Genomic DNA, 25,379 nt, shown 5'->3' on the forward strand with positions numbered 1-25,379 from the left:
CAAACCTGACTAATCAAAGGAGACATGAAAGTGTTGCTCCTTTTGAACCAGAGTCATTAGTCGCAGCAACCTCAGGGACTCAGTGCCATTGCTAACATGGCACTGCCCGATCACAAGGATAACAGCTGGATTTAACCAGTGCTGGTCTGACTGTTGAGCAGAATTCTACACTCAAATTTCAGTGCACGGCTTTGTTTGGCTCACTGATGTCTCCAGCTGGATGTCTGCCTAAGATCTCATAGCCTTAGATGCAACAAGACTCTTTCATTGGAAAATCTACACTTGTGTGCTGCCAGAAGTATTAGCATGGAGGAGTCAAAGGAAGGAAACTTTATTTGTCCAGCATATTTCTTACACAGGTAATTCAAAGACATTAAGCCTTATACAACTGAAGATACGATGTGAAATAGATAAAATTTTGCTTATTCATTAGAAATAGATTTTATATTTGTATAATCATGATTAATTATACTGTTTAAGTTAAACTGGAATTAATGTTTCAATGAATATTAAATTGTTTTAACTTTATCTATATTCTTGGGAGTTTATTGTGGTCCTTGGTATGTATATGAAGGTATTATGTATTGTTACACCTGCCCCCATATGCAGTTACAATCTAACATTGCTTGTAAAACATTTGATGACTGTAACACAGATGAAGTTACCTACATAAAAATTATATCCAAATAGTTTAAGAGGTTTTTGAGTAATGACATCAAAACCACTAATTGTTACAGTTGCTCCCGGTCTCCCCTACACCTAGCATTCATGCACAAAACATCTATCTACTAAAGGAAGGAATCTCTGTCTGTATGTCCTTAGCATATCTCTTGAACCATTCATTGGATCAACTCCACACTTGGCGGGTGTCTGGCAGGGGAACAAAGGGAGTGCAGTAATGAATTTGGTGCACTTTGGACATGCGATACATTTAATATTAATAAACTTCGAATACACCAGTGCTCAATAAGCCGCTCCACTTTGTGCAGGGGCAGGGTTGAGCTTCAGGGCTCTGCCGCTCTAAAGAGAGAAGAGTAGACAACAAAAACAGGGCTTTTAATCAAGAATGGACACTCTTACCCTTAATTTCCTTAATGTCATCTAAAACAAAAAAATCAGATTATTATTATTTTAGTTTTTTTTTATTAATTTGCATATTGTATAAAACAAAAATTTGGGGTCGCCGACAGAGCACATGAGGAAAATTGTATATGCTGCATCTGTGTCTGTCTCCTTCAAAATCCCACCACTGCTGAAGGTTGCTTTAAGCTTTTTAACAAAAACTGCTCTCTTTTTGTGGCGAGGACAGTCTTGATTTTCCTGTTAATTAAACATTCCAATAAAAAGTGGCAATCTATGGCATATCTTATGATAAGCAGCCATCATTGTGATGTTCCTGCACTTTATGTCCCAGAGATCACTTTTTTTTCCATCCACTATACATCGGTACAGACAATTGTCAGCTTGAATTCTATCCAATTAGTTACAAGGGGCTTGTATAATTTGTTATTATTCCTCTTGCCTTCTCCTGTTATTGGTATTTCAGATGGAAATCATTTCCTGACAGTGTGATGATACACCATTTTCTCCAGGTCAGATGAGTTCCTGTAATTATGTAAATTGCAGTGGTTTCGTGGATTGGGAGTTCAAATTGGTCAGGAGGTTAGAGAGAGGGATCACGGGCACTGCTGTGGTTCAAGGTACTGTCAATGCCAACTTTATGAGTATGCATTATGCCCCTGTAAGTAAGTGATGCAGTAGAACCAAGTACTGTGCAGCACAAATGTTTCTCAAATGAATGACTACACGATCATTCATTGCAGACTTTGACATCTACTTTTTAACATTTGAGTCACCAGCCGCCACTGATATATATTTATATATATATATATATATATATATATATGTATATATATATATATATATATATATATATATATATATATATATATATATGACATATATGTGTGTGTGTGTGCGTGTGTGTGTGTGTGTGTGTGTGTGTGTGGGTATATATATACATATTAGTTAATCTTCACACAAAATATACAATTAGCATGATATTAAATTAATCAAATAGTAAGCATAACTGTATAGTCTAAACTGAGTTTAAATAAATGCCCTGTAATGGTTTAACTGGAATGCAAGGTTTCCATGCAAGGTGATCCAGAAGAAAATAAAATTGAAGTGAAGTGTCTTTGACAAAAACGAGAAAGCTATTGACAAAAATCACAAAAGCTCTCTTGGCCATTTCACATGCGCTTTGCTTGCTGATGGCCCCTGACTTGAGCTAGTCATTTTCCTCAGTCATCTACTGTCAAGGTGTCAGGCTCCGATATTGGATCATTACGTGAAATGATACTATGCAACATCAGTTGCAGTGCAGCATTAGCCTGCACTGCAAAACAAATCTGAAAACTGATGAAAAGCTATTGAGAATTAAACTCACCAAACATGGGAATATCAAACCTAAAACTGCTATTTTTTTACTGTATTTGGAAAGCCTGCAAAACTGAAAGTCATGACATTTTGGCTACCAGCAGTTCCTGTTTGCACTATACAAAGTTACTGTTTGTACCCGTTCAGAGTGCATTATCTGTTCATAAATTAAATTGTATTATTACATTTCACAATAATGACCCACTCACTGTACATTATCCCTTACTTAGATTACATCCCCCCTGTGTACACAAGACTGTAGATTCTTAATGTGGTTCAGAAAAGAATCAGAGACCAAGCTATCCTGAACCTCTTATTAAGGCAATAAGAGGAGAGTGTAAAAATGTATAAGACCTCATCACATGAACAGTAGATGATGTTATCTTTATCTCTCTCACATTCTCACTCAATCTCTTTGTTCATTTTCAGCCAGAAACATGTTAGATTGCATGAAGAGTTCTGTAGAGGCGTTTAAAAGGCTGTGAAGGTGTTGTCAGTAACCTTGTCATCTTTGGTCTGGCTCTCCCACTGTATCTGATAAGACTGCTGAAACCTCTCTCCATCTGTTTCCCATGTCTGAATATAGGCTTGGTGCTTTAGCTAACTGACATTTGGAGTCTCTCTCTCTGTCTGTTTTTTCTTTGTGATGTACAGCCATTTTATAGGAGTATCCCACTGTTCGAACATCCCACACCATCAAAAGGACTGAAGATAATAAGTATTCGATGCCCGTGAGAACATCCAAACAATCTCATCCCATTTCTTTAACCTCGGTTGTTGTAAAGAAACTGCAAAACTCACTTCAGACCAGCATCAGTGGGTAATCTGACCAACTGGTGATGTGTGTAAGAAGGGGGATTTAAGCACAGCGGCTCTAACTGCAAATCTAACCAAGTGTAATAATCTTATATTTAGATTCAAAATCTAGTTTTTCTTGTTTTTAATATGAATGGATTATCTTGTGCTTTCTAAGGAAGTTGACTTCCTTTGACTTCAAGTAAATGTCACTTGCCTTGTCTTGATAAGCAACTTTGTCTCTGAGTTATTTTTAACTAGATACAAGGGACATGTCTGTAAAACATCCTCTTCAAGGCTAGAATCCTTATTTTAAGCAGTAGTATGTCAAGACAAAAAGCTCTGTGGTTAACACAAGTTATTTTCCCAGTTGGTAAAGTTACAAAGAAACTTACAATTCAAACAAGAACAGTAAGGCTTAAATTGTTTACATCTCTTTTAATGATTATCATATAATTTGTACATTGCACAATGGACTGATAGTCAACATAACACCCTCCCCTTAAGGTATGGACTAGAAATAACTGATGGTATATATGCATAACATTGACTCTTGAGGTAGGTGAGGACAGGATACAGTTAGGACCCCTACCTAGTGTTGGTAGGGGCTGCCAGCAACTCAGTACCCCCTTCTCTCTGCTTTTAAGGAACCTCTCTTTCCCCTATTATCTGGTCTCTTTAAGTGAGGGGTATGTACAACTTTCTCTTTCTTTTTTGTATAGCCTATAATTTTAAAGTAAAAATGGCAAAAACAATACTGGACAAAGAACAATATTTCTTAATTTCTGAGGTTGTGATGCTTTGGAAATATCAGACCAATGGTTATTTAGTTTTTTGAAGATGATTGAACTGGAAAGACGATTTTAAGATAAATGAACACTAAAGGAAAATAACTTGAATTTGCATAGCTGTGGACTTCATGGAGACAACTGCTTGTAAGTATTTCAATTTAACGTTATTTTGGTTTATCACCCTAAAAGTAACGTTAGTAAATTATGTTAATGTTATGTGCCACATTTTTCCAATGAGTTTTCTATCAAATGCTCTCTGTCAAACGTTAGCTAGGCTAGCATGATTAACTTTAGCTAACTACTTTTACTGACATGACTAATGTTATAATGATATGATCAAATAATGTAGCCTACATAAAATTGCTCTGCTGTGAGTATTATGATTTTTCTCTTTTTGTGTGTGGTAATTGTAACATTTGGTTAGCAACTTGAAGAGGTATTTCAGTTGTGGACATTTCGATAAATTTTGTTAAACTTTGAGGTCTGTGGCACACACTTTAGATGCAGGCTTTGATCAAAACTGCCTGGTATTGGTCATAGCATACGTTATGAGTCCTTGTGTGTCCTGCCATCATCCAAGCATCCTCTGGTCATTATTGCAGTGTTGTTGGTAGAATCGTGCTTGATGGCGCATGTTTAGTTTGGGCCAAAGTGGCTACACTGAGGTGTCTGACATGCTCAGAGCCACACCAGAAGCTAGCCTAATGCCAGAAATCAGGTGGATCATTTCCTCACCTGTCGCCAGTGTCTGACATCAGCTTGGTTTATCTTAGTTTATTAATTGTTGTCGTTTCACTTGGTATTTCAGATTCATGTTGTGTTCACATTCTACGTTTTTATACAATGGCTTATTCACTGTAATACTGGCCATGGTCAGCTCCTCTTTGACATTGGTGTGTGTTCCCCCTTTTTCCTCCATTTTCTATGTTAGATCTCTGACATTAGATCTCTGACATTAGATCTCTGACATTAGATCTCTGATGTTACTTCTGTGATATTCAGACATGATACAGTATATTTTCTCATTTTTTAGACATTTCTGTAAATTTTTCAGCATTTTGATAATCAGTTGATCTCTCAACAGAATTTAGTTGAGGAAATCTCTGATGAGATGTGTTTCTGTGGCTTTCTCTTTAAGATAGAATAAGTCCTAGACTAACCACATCCCAAACCTTAGGTCAGATCAGCATGAAAATTCAAACTACTTTGCAACTGAAAATACTCTACAACTTTGCCTCTGGGACTACCCATGTATATGTTGTGTGATTTGAATTTATTAGTAACTTACCTGCCAGTTTCCAGTTACTAACAGTTACTCTATAATGCTATTATCAGGTAATTAGCATCAGCAGCACACTGTAATTTTTTAAGAGTGGGCAAACTCAATTCACAAAATTTAGACTTGTACATGAATTTAAATTTGTATTAACAATATATTTTACGCATTCACAGAAATACATTGAATCACTTGTGCTTTCTGATTTCTTTTCAGACATCCACCTCCTTATAACCCTCATGACTCCCTTGTTGCTTGCCTACTCCTACATTTTCTACAAGACAGTTTTGGGAAGAACGTCAGAGCGTACAGAACTGCTCCACTCGCAGTGATCTCCAGTCAAGCACCAGCAGTAAAGCCCCCAGGCTCCATCAACATTTCCTAATTAGAAAGGTATGTTGCCTGTTCTCTAATTTAATAGTTCCTATAACTTTATTTTGCAGCCCTGGAGTAATTGCATCGTGTGTGCTATTATGCTTATATATTTTGGACAGTGCATAATATGTTAAAGGGGAATTTATGAGGCCATAAAATGTTGCTATGAGCTCTTGCACCAATATGAGGTTTTAATTATGGTTCATAACTTCTAGCAATGCTAGAATATAAACCTCATTACGATGTAAGAGCTAACACAAACATTTTATGGCCTCATAACGTCAGAGCCCCATTCATTGTCTATGGAGCAGCCCCAGCATTTGCATCCCAATTACTTCACTGATTGGAGGGTTCTTTCTCTGATTTCTTGCATTGACTTAGTGATGCATGTTCACAAATACTGACTGAACTTTCTTTGAGCACAGGAAGAACATATGTGAATTCTTAAAATGGGTGGCATTCCCCTTTAATCACATGGCTGCAATTAATTATGATCAATTATTATGCTCAATTATTAGTGCAAGTTAAACACATCTTTTTTGCCTGAATTACAACTAAAGGTATTTTCAAGGTAGTAGTGGTCACTAGAGGGTTTAAACACCACCACTACACTATGACCCTTATTGTCTTGTTTTTCCCTTGTACAACTGACAAGTACTTTTTATATGCCCTCAGCAACATTGTCAGGGATATTATAGATTAACCCAGACTGCTGTTGCCACACTATCCAGCCAAACCTTCAGTTTGCTGATCCAATAACTGCAATCGTTTTTATTTTACTCTTTCATTTTGCTGTGCACATTCAATATCCCTTAGAAGGAGAAACATTTGATTTGGTGATCCCATGGCCTCTATCTAAGTGAAACAGTCAGGCCAATTTTTCAAGTTGCACCAGATTATGTACAATTTCCCAAGGTGACATTAAGATGCATGCTGTTTCAGGGATATACACACTACACACATACACTGTCGTTCACAATAGCATAGTTTTTTCATGATTACACTACCTTGGGCGCTGCATGAAAGTATTTTTTGCTTTTGTGCTTTGTTTTCAATTACACAACACCTAATGTCACAGTCAAATTTCCTAACACAAACAAGCACAATGCATTTGATGTATCCATATTGTTTTAAACTGGACAAACCATTGCTTTATTGAAGGCACTACCTTCAACGTTTCCTTCCCCAACTTCCCCACCCAAAAAGCTAGGATCAGCAAGTGAGGCACTGTTCCGTGTTCTTGAAGTGAGTTTCAGTCAGTATCAGTTAAACTGAAATTAACTTGATATGCCTGAGGTTTAATTTTGCTCTGCTTTTTGTCTCTACTTTATGGCTCCCAGGCATCTGAGGACCCCGATATGTTTCTCCAGAGATGGCCCATCACCAGTCTAGTCCTCCTGGTAGAATCTATAACCTCCTCCTGGCTGTTGGCACAATGCTGCTGATGATCTTATAATGTCCTTTCTCTCACAATGGGTGTTTGCACAATAAGACTGTTACTGGTGTGTAAGTTCTTTCCTGACTAATTTCAATTCAATAAATGTTGACGGAAATTTCACTTGCAGCCCTGGTGGTGATTTCAGTATAATCAGTTTCCTGTTTTAAGATGTATGCCCTGAGATTAAAGACTAGTTTTAAATTAAATGTGGGTTTAGGCCTACCTATTTCAAGATGAGCCAAGTTGTTCTAGTAACAGTGTAATCATACTCCACTAGTATTAAGTAATTTCCACTTAAATTAGTGATTTATTACCTATTTCCTTGGCTTCCATTTTTTCAGTGTGCTACAATTAAGAATGCAAAAAACTGAATTAAGAATTATTTGTTAATATTCAGTGTATTTCATTACTGTGCTGAAGTCTGATCTCAAGTAATTTGATCTAAAAACCTACTTAGCCTACTTATTTCTAGACTGGAACAAACTTATTTTAAGATTTCTTAATTTTTACTTCTTCAAGTAAAATTATCTTGCTGTATGGACAGATAGTTTCACTAGCATTAAGTTATTTTCTCCTAAAATGCAGTATTTATTTCATGTATTTTAACTAATCTTCATTGCAGTGCAGTTAAGCCAACCACAGCATCGTAAAAAAGCCGAATACGAAACAACCATTGCAGTGACCCTAACCCTAACCCTCACCTTTAGATCCACCTTTAATAACGCTGAAAGGTTAATTGAAGGAAAGTCGTAGTATAAACTTTTAATGTATGTTGGAATTTGGTTCCCCAGTCAGGTGAGGATTACGACTCCACAGGTTTTGTCTAGACAATTATTCATGTGTATCTGAAGCAACAATTTTGTTTTTCCAAAGAAATTAAATTAGATAAGACTTGAATATGAAGTACAGGGAACATTTATTGTAGTGACAAATTTGTGAAAAAAGTATGAAAAATGTTAATTTTACTGTAACAACAGCATACAATGACACATACCTTATGGCACAAAGACAATATACTGTATGACACCTTGCATGCCATGTATGCAGCAAAATATACTGTAGGTTTCATTAAGAAAATGCACACTCAGAAGTTAGAAAATTGCATTAGGTGATATTGGACAAAAATATATTTAAGAAATAAAATTATATGAGGAAATAAAATAAATTGAGAGCATAGGTTCAGTAATAAATAACTCAAATTAAATTCCTCACTACCATGAAGTCAACATCAGTTTTTTTGCTTTGTTTTGTTTTTTTTCTGAAATGAAACTATATACACTTTCACACTTTTACCCATGCATTCACTGTTCTATATCTGTAGAGCAATCAGAAACGCACTGCACTGTAGCATTGACCCAGATACATCATATTCCCTTAGTGACGTACTGAATCTCCCCCGTTATTATAGGTTATGGATCAATGCCCAATCTACCCTCATTAAAAATGACAGAAAATGACTGGTTTCTACTCCTTTCAGGACAGCTGCGAGCCGGGCATTGTGCTGTTCTATTCTGAATCCTGGACAGATTAAATGAGAGGCACTCTTTTCCCTTCTCCCTACCTGTCGCACACAGGTTGTTCTGCATATTTTAATTGCCAGGACATTTTCTGTGTTATGTTTCCTGTTGTACCAAGGAAATTTTAATGTCTACACACATTCACATATTGTACACACCTGAAAATTCAAACACATGCAGATGGTCATTTACTTAAACTTAACTAAAACTCTCTCCCACATAAAGACATACGGTCAGAGGTCAAGTCCATTAACTTCACACCAGATTGCAGATTGCTAAGGTGGCAGCACTTTCGCGCAGAATGAGGTAGGAAGAAAAAGGTGGGAGGGTGTCCAATTGAATGTTAGAATGGATTTCTCTGTGTTAACAGAATACCTTGTCATGTCTTGCCTATCCAAGGGCTAAAATCTATCAGATCCATAATCCATCATCAACTGCGGAAATGACAATCAATACTGCTGCCGCTGGTGGCTGTAGCCTAATTAAAATAGTTTGTGCTTTTGGCTTTCAAGTGATTCTGAGTGAAAAGGCCACACTGAATCTATAAATGATACTGAAAAGATGTGAATGAGTCTCTTTTCCACGCTACACGTTTGAATATTTTCACCTACAAATACTTTCACCCAGATGACATGATAATGTAAAGCTGCTTTGCCAGTGCTCAACAGTGTGGAATGATTCATCATATCTACTCAGTCAGTGGAAGAGTAATGTTTCAGATATTGCCGTGAAAAAAACAAAACATTGCTCCAGTGTTACCACTTCAGCTTGTGCAGTGAAATGACAATCTTTTTACAAGTCAGTGAGTCCAGGATTTTCTTTTCTGACTTCTAATTCAGTTTCCTTCATACCTCCTTAGGAACTGTATGAGTGAATCAGTGTTCTAACAATAGAGCAATTTTTAAGCCCGTTTTACCTCTTTAGTCTTTCAATGCTATTCCTGGTAACTGAAAAGTTACTTTATTAGTTGCATTTGTCCAATCTAATCCTTTCAGTACAGCCAATTTACAATCTACTGCTTCCAACACAGCAGCCTTGGAGTAAGTCATTTGTGAAAATTTTGTGAAACACTGTGTCAAAGAGGTCAACTCAGTGGCACTTTTTGATGCTGTAGATTGTGATGGAATTGTATTGAAGGTGTTTCTTATTTTTGTCCATTGTCCACCGACAGGTAAGGAGAAAGACTTCAAGTACCTCAAGTAATTCTTTTACAGGTGTATCAGAGTTATCTTGCGAGACAGCTAGATTCGCAAGATCACAACATCATGAGATCATGCAAGAATCCATCTTGTCAGGCTTCAAGTTATGCAGGTTTGCAGTTGTGTCCAAACCTCCGGTGGTTAAGACCAATCAGCATCCTGTGAGGATTCTCGTATGATCCTGCAATCTCACAAATCCAGCGGCCTTGCAAGGTAAGACGTGATAGCCCGTGATAGACAGATGGTTCATCTAAGTATTTTTTGAAAGTGAGTTGCTATAGAGCATCTTTGACTGCCCTTTTCCAGTTTCCAAGGACGACTTCTCAGACAGTTCTGTGTAACAAACCAGCTGGTGTGTCAGGTTAGTATCATCGAGGAAGGAGCTCAATATCTTGAAAAAAAGGAGATATGCACACACTGCTCTTGCATTCAAGACATTATTGAATCGGTATATTGTTCTGTACAGACTGCTGTCCACTGACAAAATTACAGAAAAGATACAAAAAGATAAAATCAGCACCTCACTAGCCATTCTGAACAATATGAGCTTTATAGGATTTATTGCTTGGCTGTTGTATTGCAGCCCAGTATCTCTCAGAATTACGATGATTCTGAACCTTAAAATTTACATCCAATGCCAACGTTTAGTGCCAATGCAGGAAGTGGTGTGCCTTCACATAGCAAGGCAGGAAGTACAGAAAGTGTGTGGAGGTTGGGATGGTGAACAAGTGTGTAGCATTTCAGACTCTTGTGCTGGAGACTGCATTTCCCATCATTGTCGTTGGCTTTTTTAAAAATTGTACCCACAATCTTTCCCTAACCATACTGTAGTTCCCATGTACAAATGTTGTAGAAAGCGAGAATTTTAAAACCATAAAAAAATATAATCGTTCTTGTCTGGCTAAAGGTTTGTGTATTGCATTACATTACAGTATGTCACATTGTCAACTAACTCTAGGTGTGAGGCCACAGTATGAATATTCACTTTCATTATATTTAATAATAAATCATGGCATTTAAAGTAAAAATCTCAAAGATCTCCATTTTGTTCTCTTTGGAGAACCTAACGGAGATAATTGATAATTGCAGGTGTATTTTTGGACTTCCCACTTCCCAAGGATCCAAACAGTGTCGTCTGTGTGATATCAGAGACTGGAAAAAACGGTACACCACTTCACACACAAGTGAGTTGAAGAGTAAGTCTGTTTCATTAGCTCCACCTACCCTCTCTGGCAGACCAACCACTGCTCGGTGATGGAAAACACATCACTTACTGTACGCTGCTTGTGATTTTTCCCAGGAATGTTGCCACCGACGCCCAGTTCATAATACTATGAATGCAAAGGCTTTCATCGGTGGGCTATAGGCTCAATCATCATGTTACCTCATTCAGCGATAGATAGTGATTTAACAGACATTTATTTAAATGAAAATCTCTTAAAATTATTACTTTAAGCAGTGTAATAAATGTCAATCAAAGCCATTAACATTCTGTTTAATCAGTGAATGTCATCAGTACCAAAACTGTTGAGATTTCTTAGTCAGAGGTGTCTGTGTGCAGAGCGATATAACTAGCCTAGCAAGCTTCTAAAAGCAGCTAATTAGAGCTAAGATGAATGCCCAGCGGGGAATGAGCCAAGGTTAGGCCCCATCTGGCCCTGTTTCACACAGATAACAACTGCAATAGGCCTTCAGTCTCAACTAAAGATAGCTTTGACCTATGCATACATCGCTAAGATCAAGCCGGTGCAGAACATTGTCATTTTTTTTTTCCATTACACATAATGATATTGCTTTATTTGGTGGTGATGTATTGCTTGCATGTGCAAATGCTATGCAGTGGGCTTTATTACAAGGTCACTTAAAGTCAGTGTGGCTGTTGTTTGGCGTAATTGGCTTATTCCCATAGCTACACTTGAAGGAACGCAGCAACAACCAGTTTTCATGACTCTGGAAAAAAAGGTTGGATGCTTTTGTTTTTAAGGTTAACATGGAAAACCTATATTATACATGGAGTTACCTAACCACATGCATGGACAACTGCATAATTCTCAATTCCTAATAACATGACAGAGTACTGGTACATAATGCTACACCATATTTTTCCTGCATTTAAATTCCCTGTTATGTTTAACAAAGAACCTCCTCTGTGAGCATTGTGGAGATTTGAAAGAAGTCATCATTTATCTGAAAATTACAGTGATGCTCTACAAATGCTTGTCAGGCCAGGAGGAGTTAAACAAGCCAGGCTGGCCATTTGACTGGCAGCTGGAATAAAGGAACACACCAAATCACTGAGACAGCGTCCAAGTGACCGTGACAAATGCACAATCTGTAAAACAAGAACAGCGGAGGTTTATATGGTGGGTGTTTGAACAGGGAGGGTGAAAACACATTTGTATCTCTGCCAGTAGAGACTTGAGTTCTCACACAGCCAGATGGCTGGTGCTGGTGCACTCTTCGCCTATCTGGGGCAGCTAAAATAGATAATTACGCACCAATTGGTGCCAGAAACTGGCTGCTACACATCAGTTGAAATGAGTGAATGTGACTGCTGCATATTAACAGCAAACTAAATGGGATATCTGAATAGCTTTGAACACTTAGTAAGGTGTTTTCAAGTAAATATGTCATCTACTATATGTGCATTGCCTGTTACCAAATATCATCTTGTCTTGTCTCTGTGGGAGACAATAGAGCCTAATAAATGGTTGTATGGCCACCATCTTTGTTATGACTGCACAATTCCTTTTAGGAGTGGAGCCCATCGAGCCAAAATTACCTGCAGGTCAAGAAGTGTTTGATTTACTTTCCCAAGGGGAGACAACATTGAGCTTAATAAATGACTAGTTAACAAGAGGATGGATCGTATGGAAAGCGAGTAAAAAGCCCAGGAGTTCACCACAGAGATAGTGCAAAGATCAGTAGGTCTGTGGCAATCTTTTCTACTGTGAATAGCTAATAAATGAGCAGCTACCGAGAAATGGGAGAAATAGGTCAGAAGGCAAAATGTTACATAGGTCTGCTATATATTGGTATTTCAGTTTACAATAACACTGTAATAATTATGTTTGATTTTAGATGTTTTATCAGAAAGGAAACAAAGCTACTGCACAGCAAATGAAATAATAATAATTTCAGCTCAACAGCCCACCAGGTTAAAGTTTCAGTGATACGGTGATACAGCATCTGACAAATCACCAGTGGACTCACCGCTCTGTCTCAGTTATGAGTGTGTCTCAGAGGTGAAGTCACTAGAAGGGCATAAGGCATCCAGGTAGCCCTCATCGAGACATCTGTCTTGCCAGGTGTGGCTCACAAAGCCTCTTTATTTCATGCCTCCAAGGAAATAACACAACTAATTGATATGACCTCAGAGTTCAAACATGAGAGCATAGATGCATTTTTGCCCATTAGAGATGTGGAAAAGCAAGGTGGGCATACTGACATTAACTGAGATGTATAACTTTGTGGGTTTCTATAACATTTTAAGTGGATTTCTGCACAAATATACACTGTAAATTTTGATATGAAAGCCTGAAACATCAAGTCTAGTGTACTGGTAAAAGCTATAACGAACAGTACTTACACATAATATCAAAGATGATGATCAAATTTAATTTCACAACTGCACTGTATTGTATTTACAGTGTACCTGGGTGCTATACAACTTCTTTACAAACAATATATTTTCTTAACAGTAACTGAGCATTTAGTATGTTTTATCTAATTAACAGTATAACAGTTTTACACAATTTTGTGAAATTTCAACAATTTCAACCTTAATCTAATTACATTCTGCACAGGTCTCTCATATTTTGGATGTATATACTTATTCGATCAAACAATTCCAACTCAAGGGCCACTAACTAGCTTTCAGCTGTATCACATAGTCTTCAATATTACATACTTACTGTAGGGCTGAAAAGTAGGGCTGTAGTCTGCTGGTTGACTGGTCGATTAGTTGGTCAATATGCTCTCGTCGGACTAAATTCTCATTGGTCGAATAATCTCCGTGTTATTTTCATAAGGAGAAAAATGCTACATCAATAGCTTTCAAGGAGTAATCCATTATTTCCTGCCGCGAGAGGTACAGACTAACAAATTATCTGTGAAAACGAGGGTGTATTCAAAACACCCCTGTTGTTTTCACAACTTTGAACTCGCCCAATCTAATGGAGACTGCTGGGTCCAACTATACTCAACGTTTATTGGACGTACTGAACGTCTACTGAATCAGTGTTTCTCCATAATGACACAACGAGAACCCCCGCAGGGCCAAAAAAAAAATTTTAATATTTGATTTTCATTTGAAATCGTCAGCGCTTGGGAGTCTCTGTGCAGCGCTGTTCCAGTACGTGAGTCAACCTCTGTCGTTGCCTTGGAAACCACTGGTCACGTGGCTCCATTAAGGAGTATGTTTGTGTAGTGTGTGGGAAAGAGCGAGGGGCAGAGAAGTGACGGTGGATGCGAGCGGGGCAGAGGAAAAGGTTAGTAGTAAGTTGCCAGTCTGGCAGTAGATGTACAGTACAGACTACAGTGTGTTAGTTAATAAATGCTAAAAAGTCATGTCTGTTGTTTCCCCAAATGCTGGAAAAGTGAAAGGGGTTAGCTCCAACGTTAGCAACAATGGGTTAGCCTAACCTGAAGACACAAAACAGAGAAATACAGAACAGAGAAATGTGTGGCTGCCGAGTTTACTGTGCACTCTGTCCCATTACATAATTAAAATAATAAGATAATAATTTGCTAATCATTAGTGGCCTGAATCATATAATATACAAATCCCTTGCTTTCTACAAGGGTGGCATAAAAGAACTCTACTACTCTATTACATCAGTTTATTTTATTTTATTTTATTTTATTTTTTTGTATTGGCTCTTGATAGATGATTATCCAATTGTTCCCATTACAGCTGACAGGATTCCACAGCCTCCTATCATGTGATGTTATCTCCCTCAAGGTAAAATTTGTTTTGTGCAGGAATGAATTGAGAACCATGCTGTAGGCCTGCTCCCCTTTTCCCAAACTTATTGGTGACATTTCTAATTCATGTACCTCGCTGCAGTCTCCCTAAGGACATCTTGCTTTCTCTCTTTTATTGATATTTATGGTGTGATGCTGTCTGGGTGCGGGGACTGTGACAGCTCACTCTCCAAAGCAGCACTTGGATTGTTTGCTGCTGTGCGCAAAGCAATAATGTATTTGTCACCCACTGCCAAACGCCATACTCTCCACCGTTCATCTTTTTGTGTTCCATTTTCTGTACAACAAAGCAAAAATATGTCCTACTTTCCCATGGCAGGTACGGGGATATATGGGGATCTGAACCTGAAATCTTTGTTAAAACTGTAAGCCATTATTACAGAAACAAATGGTTCAGTGTTTTCATTTATGAATGTCCATGTTGTGCATTTTAAAATGGTCTGACATGATGTTGCAAAAAATTAGACACACCAATGTCATATCAGAGTCAAGAAGCCTATTAAAGTTTCAATATTACATGAGCCCCAGTGAAAAATGTGACGAATTCAATGGCTGTCCTTCCAGTCCACAAGTACTTAAATGCACTGCTATGATTTATGTTTAGATTCCATAAATTCAAGTTTATTACAACTTGGGTCTTACTTTCACAGTTTTGGTTGTCATTTCTTTAAGAACGGTGTTGTAATATAATTAATGAGATATGGGAATGGGGGAAAAAAGCACATGCAGTCAGACAGAAGACAGTTTTTAATCAAACCTGAGGTTAGTCAAAGTTATTTGGAGGAAAAATCAAAGGCAAACAGTGAAAATATTACCCAAACTATCCATTGTAAACCATGAATGTTAAAAGATACTGTGTTCCAAGATGGCACAAAGTGTTGCTTACAGGGCGAATACACAGTAAAAGTTTTTCAGACACATGAATGGCATGAAAATAATCTACTTACTTTTGTGTGTTCATGTATTTGGATGTGAGTATTCATGAAATATTACAACTGAAACACCATTAAGGAGAGTAGAAAAGTAATAGTGATAGAATAGCAGCATTTTAAAAAGTGCACTGTTGAGCCCTAAATAATTCAACATAGGCAAGAAAATAGATACCAGTGAATAATTAAGTCATGATGAGGATGGTAGCAGCCACAATTATAATAATATTAGCAATGATTGTATTGACAACAGTATCATATTTAACTACCAACACCATCAAATGCAAAGGAGAAAAAAAATGAAAAGATAAAATTCAATCTAAAAAAAAATGTTTAGGGCGAGGGGAACCAGATATGATGCATAAGCAAAGTCAAGAAATGGCGACCAGGTTTTCAAAAATGTCATGTGATTGGCCAAAGCAGTCATTTTATCAAAAGAGGCATGTAACGTACCATGTTGTACCAATTCCACTTCCCACATGTCAGTAAATACTTTGGTGAGTATAATGTTATCATAACAGAACAAAGAGATGGACAAAACTAAGAAGATAAGAGCCAAGGAGTAATAAACCAGACACTAAGACAATGATTTTGCAAACCACTCATCCTAGCTTACCTTCAAGCAGGTTTGGACTAATGTGTGGACTCCAGCATAGTGCTCATTTGCTTTGAGTGTGTGTGTGCACTGCCTTTCACCATGTTTGACGTAATTCGGCTGGTTGAAAGCAGATCTATCTGAAATAAATCTATGAAATCTTGGATAGATTAAGTGAAAGGCTATTTATAGCAAGCTTTATAAGAGAAGGTTATTCTCTGTGTGGCATGGTGCATTAGTCTCTAACAATAGTTGAAAGGAGTAGCTTTGCTGGAGCAGAAAGATTGGAACTTCCTCTGTGATGGCCAGAAATTGAGTCAGAGCTGTGACAATGATGTCACCGCTGCGACCCAAGCATTCAGATGGAGATCATGGGGTTGGGCCTTGTTAGAATATTTCTCCTGTAAAAATGAAGCCCTGTCATCAGAAATGCCTGTCCCATCCGTTCCTGTCTCTTGAGGGTACAGACCTAATCACTGAATACATTAAATGTGATTGGCTGGATTTTGTGCAGATGCATCTAACCTCTAGTACATCTCATTCCTGTAATGACTGAGCCAATTTAATTGGATGGATGAAAGCTAGAGCTCTGCCACAGTATCCTAGTAGTTAGAGCTATTATGTCCGATTTGTCACCCAGAGGCAGCAAGAAAGCATCACATGTTGGAGGCGCCTGGGGTTGCTTTGCCAGAATAAAATGCATCCATTTTTTTCTGCTAGTCTCCTCAGTGTAATCACTGAATGGAATGAACTTAATCGGTGAAGCTGAGGTCTGAACTGTGTGGCACTGTGGCAGTCCAGTCTTATTTATTTTCTAATCAAAACACACCATTTGTAATGTCAAAAAAAATGAGGTTCAGTCTTGGTCTGAAATCACCAAAAGACAGAAAACTCTTAAGCAGTATGTCTGTTTGATCGAATTTTAGTCAAACTGTGTAAAACTTAACAATTCAAACAGTTTCAATTTCCACACTACAACTCTTAAAGCACTTTTATTTCTAACCAAATCAAACTTTTTCCATTTTCAGTTCCAAGTATTCTGTGTCTGGGTGGCCCCATGACTTTATGGGGCATTTCACAGTCACAATATTGCCTGGAAAAATACTTTTTGTTGTTTGGCTATTTCATTGTTGCCTGGTAATACCATTTTGGTGATGAAAGGATTTGACTGCCGTTACCAAGTTATCCTGCCACAGCAGCACTCTGTCCTTGATCTCTTGTCCATATCAGGAAAAACAGCAATGTCACCATTTGCAAACATATCTTAGTGTTTGTTTCAGTCAGGCTGTAGAATTTTACAGTAGATAGTTTAGTGCATTAAACTACACTGACTTTTTTGTCAGTTTAAACTAATTTATTAATAGAGTGATTTTGTAACTTGATAAATGACCTAGTATTCTAAGCACTTCTTCCAGGAGAAAATAACAGTACAGGCTATAAATAAATAAAAAAGCATCTCCTTTGCCATGACAATGAGGGTCATAGTTCCTCTGGCTACAGTATGTACAAGCTCATAATGAAGGCATGGAGTGCCGCAAGACTTATTATTCCATTCACTTGGTTAATATTGACTTTCAGTAACATAGAAACTGAATCCAAAGCAGTTCCCATCTCTGTGGTTATATCATTTGTATTTGTCTTTTTTTGTTGCTGTAATTAATAAATATAGTAATACAACAGTTTTCCTTACAAGAATGTTGCTCAAACATATTACATGACCAACAAGTGCAACAAGCTGGTGTTCAAAGGTTTAAAAAGCAAAGGTTTTTGTACTTCTTCAAAAAGTACAGATGTAAAAAGTGGAAAAGTATAGCTCTTGAACACTAGTTTGAGTAAAAGTTACTTTACAGTACGTGCTTTCATAACCCATCTCCCTCGCCCTCTTCTTGGTTACCTCTCTCTTTCAAAAATCGTAATGCAATCATAATTAAAATCATGATATAGAAAAACGTACACTCATGCTGTGAGTATAATTTGAACAGATTTGAGCTGACATTAATTTTGGACTTGATACCACTGTATTACAGGTTAGGGAACCAGCTTGACTAATGAGCTCCACGCATGAAAAAGTAACTCATTTGTCTGCTTGCACCTGTCTGCCCTGAGCTGCTGACCCTGGCTTGATGCTTCAGGAGTTGAGCGTCTCTTAATTTCAACAGCGCTCACCTTGCCAACCTACCACTAGCCCCTCATGCTCTCCATAGACCACACTCAGCTTTCTAGCTTCATACACAATAATAACTGGACTGCCATGCTGACAGGCAGTGTTCTCTACCGTTCAAAACACCAGTGGCCTCCTTGGCAGCAGTTAACAGATATCCACATGAAGAACAGGCTTTTTCCAGATCTCCCTAGTCAGACTCTTTCTACAACAGTATAACATGTTGGCTTTCAGGCTTCGTACTTCATAATCTTTGGCTAGACTTAAATTTGATGTTGCTGTCACTCTGCCCAGGCGGTTTTTTGTTGAAGGCAATTAGTGTAAGTAACACTGGAAGAGTTCCAGGAACACTAGGGAGTCAAAATCTGATCTGTGGTACATGTGATATTACCTGAGTTTTTAGAAAGGCTGACTCCCTCATCCTTGCCCTCTTGTTCTCCCAGAGCAGATGTTATGCAGAACAATACACTGCATAATGCATTCATGGAACACAGCTGATAAACATGCAGACAGTGTCAGCAGTTAACATGCTAACATTTAGAAGAAAGACCTGTACATGAGATTCAGTGTTTCAAGTGTAATAGCTGTCTCCACGGTGTGTTGATCAAACACAGAGGAAGCAGAACTTCCTTTTATCACTTTAATGGCAGGTTATGAAGGTGGCACTGCCTCATTTAAACAAAATACAGACATTGACATTGAACTACAGATGCACATTTGCCCTGGTGTCAGCAGGGCCCACAGTCAGGTAGGTAATGTCCTTTGGTCAGTTAGCTGGTCTCGTCCTACATCATGGCGTAGAATCAGTTGTCTCACAAGAAAATGATTTCCTATGATATGGTGATCATCTGATCTTCCACCTAATGCGGCTATCAAGTCAGAATTCACAACTGTCAATAAAAAATGTTTAAATTGAATAAAATGTACTGATCACATCCATGTTCCCACTCTATATATTGAGTGTTTATGGTCTTGTGCCCTCAGTGAAATTAGTTCTTCAGATGTAACTTCACAAAAAGGTAAATTACAGTAGAAAGGTTTGTCACATTTCTATAAAGTTGAACAATAATAATCACCCACTGACTGCGAAATTATGAAATCTTGGACTTGACTCCATAAAGATTAAGTGGTTTAAGTCTTACTTGTAAGAGAGGAGTATATGTTCATTTCCAAAATGGCCTGTCTCCAACCTTTCCCCAAGTTGATATGGTGTGCCACAGGAAAGCATACTTGGGCCTTTATTTTTCTGCACATAATGACCTTCCATCACGGCTGATTAAGTGCTTAAACCAAATGTATGCAGATGACACAGTTCTTTACATTGCACTGAGAATGATAGAGTTGTTTCTTCAACTCTAACAGAAGATGTGAAAGGAGTGGCCTTGTTGATAAGATTCAATAAGATTTCCCTAAATCATTTGATGCACTGAAAATTCATTTACTATCAATAGTGGGGTCAATACATGTGAGCAGGTCTTTTATATATTTAAGTGTGACAATAACTAAGGGGTTTATATAACTGGTAGCTCGTTTGGGCATCCTATGTAGAGCGAAGACTTTGGTAAACAGAAAGATTCTCACAGCTGTACAATAATATTTTTCTTACGCCTGGGACACACAGCCTGCATGAACCTCAGCGGTGCGTGTGCATCACTGAACTGCTGCATCTCACATGCTTGCAGTGTCCACACAGACAGTGCTGCTGCTGCGGTGCTTCTGCTGCACTGATACTGCCAGCTCTATCTTTCTACATAGAGTTTGGCTTTGATAATGGCCATCAATAATAGAATGTTTCATATCATTTAATTATAAATTTCATTTATATTTAGTTTAGTCAGAAAAAGATTAAGAAGCGTGTGCTCCATTGTTAAAAATAAATAAATTATATGTAAGGTGAAAGCAGCTTTCTCTCTGATGGGCATGGTGGGGTCTGGTTGGGGCTACTTCTGTGTCAGCCACATACACTCCTCACAAAGGAGGGTTTTTTTTTTAAATTCATTATATTAATCATTCCGCCAGTTAAACCCCTGCTGTCACCGCTCCAAGTGAAGACAATCCCTCCAGACGACATCAAGTTCCCCAAATGAGCCAAACACACTTGTCCAAACTGTCAGGAGGGAAACTGACAAATAAGGAAAATAACACCAAATCTCTGTCTGGAAGCAGGTGAAACAACAGGAAGGAGCCCTGGTTTGAACTAATATCACAGAAAGCGACAGGAGTTGAGAAAAGAAGCTCTGTGTGTCACCAACTCTCTGTGCTGGAGTTCTCTACCAGAGAGGCTCCCTGCCCCAGTATGCACCGTGTAGGCTGACCTGCAGTGGTGACACTTCATGTCTGTGACATATTCTACACATATAGACATTGAAACCACAGTGAAAGGTGTAATGTTGCTGGTATGATGTCAATATGACTGTCAACAGATCATTTTCTCTGCCTATTTTTGCTGAGAACCACGTGCGTCACGCAGAAAAAATAGGCAAGACCCTGAATCTCTAGATGATGTGCTGCAGCAGCTGCACATGAGAAGCTTGGCTCATGCGGGCTGTGTGGCTGCTGTAATCTGTTAACATGGGTGCTGAAATGAAAAGTAAGAGGTTCCGCGATGCACACACACTGCTCATGCAGGTTGTGTGTCCCAGGCGTTACTCACTTAGATTAATGTAAAACAAATTCAGCAAGAGATCAGTTGACCAAACTTTACAAGATAATGTGCTGTAAACCATATATGTTGTAATGCAGATAAACTAAAGCAAAACAGCTGGTACTGACATTCTTGTACTTGGCCTCTAATGGTCACTCAAAATCAGAACCCAAGTGCAGTAAGAGGTGGGATCAAAATCTCCCAGAAATCACTGCAACCAAAAACACCACCTTGAGAAGAAGCCACTTTCTCTCAGCTCATCAGGTCTACTAGGGAACAAATTAATCTGCAGGCTGCCAAATGCAAACTCAAATCTGGACATTTGAATGGACAACCTTTACAGACTTAAGTTGGGTGTGCGATATATTCTTCATTGTTTTATGTGTGGTGTAGTGTGTTGTTTTGACAGCAGTATTGAGTAGACTATTTTGTGAAATAATGTGAAATCATATGCATTTTGAAGGGAACATACAGTACACACTGAAGGTAAGAGTAAAGAAAACATGGGGCTTCGACAGTACAGATCTAACGTGATTTATTATGCAAGACGAGACTTTACTTATCCGTGTAATACTGTATTTGTTTTCCAGCCATGCCATGCATAGCACAATTAATTACAGTGCTTGTATTAATGAGCATCCTCTATTAATCTGACAGAGTGTTACATAAATAGTCAAAGCCTTGCAGCGTAGCTAACAGGGCTTGATCATAAAATGTAAAAGTAACACTAAATTTATCATACAACAATACACATACACAGTCACGGTTGCACACACACATAAACACAAACCAAATTGTTGTATGCACAGACCTTGCTGACTTTAGATTTAAAGGTGATTTTGCACCAAGTCGATGAAGCATGTTAAATTCTATTCCCACAGGGCACTTTAATTAACACGTTAAATATTACAACATGGTGCAATATTAATATCTCACACTACTACCTCCCCCCTCTTCACTGTGATGCATACAGGCTGACAATGTGTATGTGTGTGTGTGTTTGTGTGTGTGGGTATATGAATGTACATAGAATATACTGTATATATATGCGTGTGTTTGTGTATATAAACTGCTTTTGAGGATTTCTTTAAATAGTTCAAACTAATGAGATGCTGGAAATGTATCTACTGCAAACATGGCAAGTGATTTTTGTTTTTTAATTTTGTTTTGGCACTTGTGAAATTTGGCGTTCTGTCTTGGGATAATAGATGCTTCTGGAACACATTCTGTGGAATAACAATACAGTCCAATATCCAAGGCTTTCAAACAGCGCTAATGGCACGTTCTCCTGATTGAGCTGTCATGAGTTGATTAGCTTTGTTGATCCGGTATCAGCAGCAAAGATACACGGTCTGTTGATAGCAGAGGCAGCCAAAAATGTATGAGTCAACTTATCTAAAAATATACCACGTCAACAATGAGACATAAATAGAGCCCACTAGTTTGGAGTGTGAGTGGAAAAATGATCGTGTACTCTCACAGAGGATTATTTTTCAACTTTACCCTGCCTCTCAAGTGATAAAACGCATCAGATCCCACTTTTAAGATGTAATATATTGGTGTCTTCTCATCTTCTCACTTTTCAAGAAAGCATTCAAATAATGAGTCAAAACCTGAATACCAACATTACACTGCTGACAAAGCTTTATGAAATTAAGTGATAACAACAAAAGCTTAGAGTATCATATAATGGTGTGCAATCAGCTTTCCATAAGCCTCTGTGCTGTATGTTTGTAAGCCATACACCCTAAAACATTTGTTTGTTTGTTTGTTTGTTTTTCAATATGTTGACACTGAAATAATTTCACAGCAGAGAACAAAGCAACATTTGTTTTCATATGATCAGAGGATGTGCACACACCTGCATATGCACACATATGCGTGTCCTTGGCAGATTCGGCAGTGTCCTTCCTCTATATTGTAATGATGAAGAAATAAGTCCATCTGTTCTTTAATTTCCACATTCACCACACTAAAGACAAAAAGTCATCCTTCCATTTACACAACACTAGCAGCACAGATGCTTAAACATTTTCACATCTCACCCTATAATTCGCACACTGAAGACCAAAACCACAAAGAATGGATCGTGCCTGCTAATAGCACTATCAATTGTGCAGCATTTGCAGCCACTATCTGCCCCGTTGTAAGATCCTATTCACAAAAGATTTTTTGCTAATGATATGGAGGTGCAAACACACCCATAAAGTTTTGCAGCTGAGTGCAATTTACCCTTGTTTTGTGTCTGATTGAGTAATTGGAGCTGTTTCCAGTGTTTCAGGCTTTTCTTCACATTTCAGCGCACAGACTGGTCCATAATGAACAATGCAGAGAACACAAAAGCCTCTAATTGCATGTCTTAAATTAACAGAGGTGTGCACACACAGAGCTCTGCACAATCACAATCCAACTTTCATGTATTTTGCCTCTTTTACTCCTCTAGTATTTTGCATTTATAACATAATCTACTGAAATGTCTACAGCTATTAATGTGATTCAGGCAGGTCTGAAACATGTTAAATTAATGTCTGAATCTTACAATAACATTGTTCAGGTGTCACTGAATATATCTGAGATTTTGAATAAACATCAGTGCTGATGTACTGATGATTTGTTTCCCACAGCTGCCTGTATCATAGTTGGCTGCAGCATCACAGCAGCTGAAATGATAACTGCATCCCCAAACTGAGAGAGAGGCTGTGCGCATTTATGACCACACTGTACAAAGAGGTGCTAAAGTGAGAAATGATCCTGATGGCCTGAACCTCAGTTATCAGACAAGTGAAAAGTATTGGCAGTGCAGGTAAATAATTTAAATCAAATGCAAATGGTCATCAACCTCAGGAAGTATGATGTCAATGTTACTTATGTCACTAAATTAATGCTTCAGATATTTTATTTTTTATTTTTTTAAAGTAACCCATTATTCTACAGCTGTCTGACACATTATGCAATCTGGAGTTTACCACTGGAATAATTACATGACATTTTCAGTGTTTAATTATAATAAAATAACACACTGATTAATTAAATGTGCATTTAGATTATTCATTAAAACTTAAAGCAAAAACAATAATTTAAAAATCCACTACATTTATACATTATACATTATATTATTATTATTATTATTATTATTATTATTATTATTATTATTATTATTATTATTATTATTATTATTATTATTATCATTATTATTATTACATTTCTTTATTCTGTCTTTAACTGAAATAACTAAATTAACTAAGATGAAATGTTGACATTAACTTCAAGACGCTTTATGGTTTATTTTTAATGTGTATGTCTATCATATTCAATCTTACAATTCATTTGCCTCCTTCAAAATTTACACTTTCCATCCCATCACTACTTCAAAGTATTTTACAGATGTATAAGCAGTGTGTCAACTAAAAATGAAATGAAGTCCAACTCATGGAGCTGAAACAAGAATTCGGGTTGGCCAGCTGTGATATGTTGGCGTTATCTGTTTATTCTGTTCAGCTCTGTCCTGTGCTCGCCTCTGAGACATGTCCTAATATGAGACAAGTGGAAATGGGGGAGGAGAGGAAACTAGCAGATGAAAGAACATGCCCAATTTCAAAAAGCTGTGGAAATGCTTTATGAAATTATCCCTGCCTTCAGCTATAAATGTACAGAAAACAAAGGGCTACATTTTGCAGTTTATAGTTAATCAGAAATGAAAGTATTACTTATGAATATTTACAAGACAGTGTTTTCTGGTTGGATTTGTTATCAGATGTCTCAAATCAGTTAAGGCAATATGGAAACCAGAGATAATGAAACATACAATAATAAACCTTTGTCCCGCAGTAGACATAAAAGGCATATTAATGGTTCCCTGTGGAATTTTCCTGTAAACAAACACAGTATATTTAGTGTTTCTAACCAAAATTTATTGTGTGTATCATTAGGGCTTAACAAATATACCGAATAAATTTTCTTTCTTGAAGCATTTGCAACAAATGTATTAAATATTTGGAAACCTGCTTTGCTTATGTAACCATGCTTATATAAGCTAGCAGCCTTCTTCTTCCCCACTTTTTGTGAGTACATTGCAATGTTTCTTGGTATATTTCCATCACCAATGGCATGAAACCAATGGACGTCATATATATACTTTGTAGTTGCATTACCACAATCTGCAGGAATGTGTATGCTCCAGAACTGGTGCGCTGAATAGACGGCTTACAAGCGACCTGACGGATCATCCTCGAGA

The 25,379-nt window shown here is 37.6% G+C and overlaps 1 long non-coding RNA gene across 3 annotated transcripts; it reads left to right on the top strand.

Moving 5' to 3' along the window:
• The first annotated feature begins 131 nt into the window (after positions 1-131).
• Positions 132-7,234, top strand: LOC122995980. 3 transcript variants are annotated; one of them, XR_006406908.1, is made up of 3 exons: positions 132-359; positions 5,518-5,694; positions 7,017-7,234. It is a non-coding gene; the product is annotated as an uncharacterized LOC122995980 (long non-coding RNA). The 3 variants fall into 3 exon arrangements; XR_006406906.1 differs by lacking the exon at positions 132-359 and adding an exon at positions 3,839-4,169; XR_006406907.1 differs by lacking the exon at positions 132-359 and adding an exon at positions 4,312-4,395.
• Positions 7,235-25,379: the final 18,145 nt, after the last annotated feature.

Source organism: Thunnus albacares, chromosome 13 (assembly GCF_914725855.1).
Source record: "Thunnus albacares chromosome 13, fThuAlb1.1, whole genome shotgun sequence".
NCBI classification, from domain to species: Eukaryota; Metazoa; Chordata; class Actinopteri; order Scombriformes; family Scombridae; genus Thunnus; species Thunnus albacares.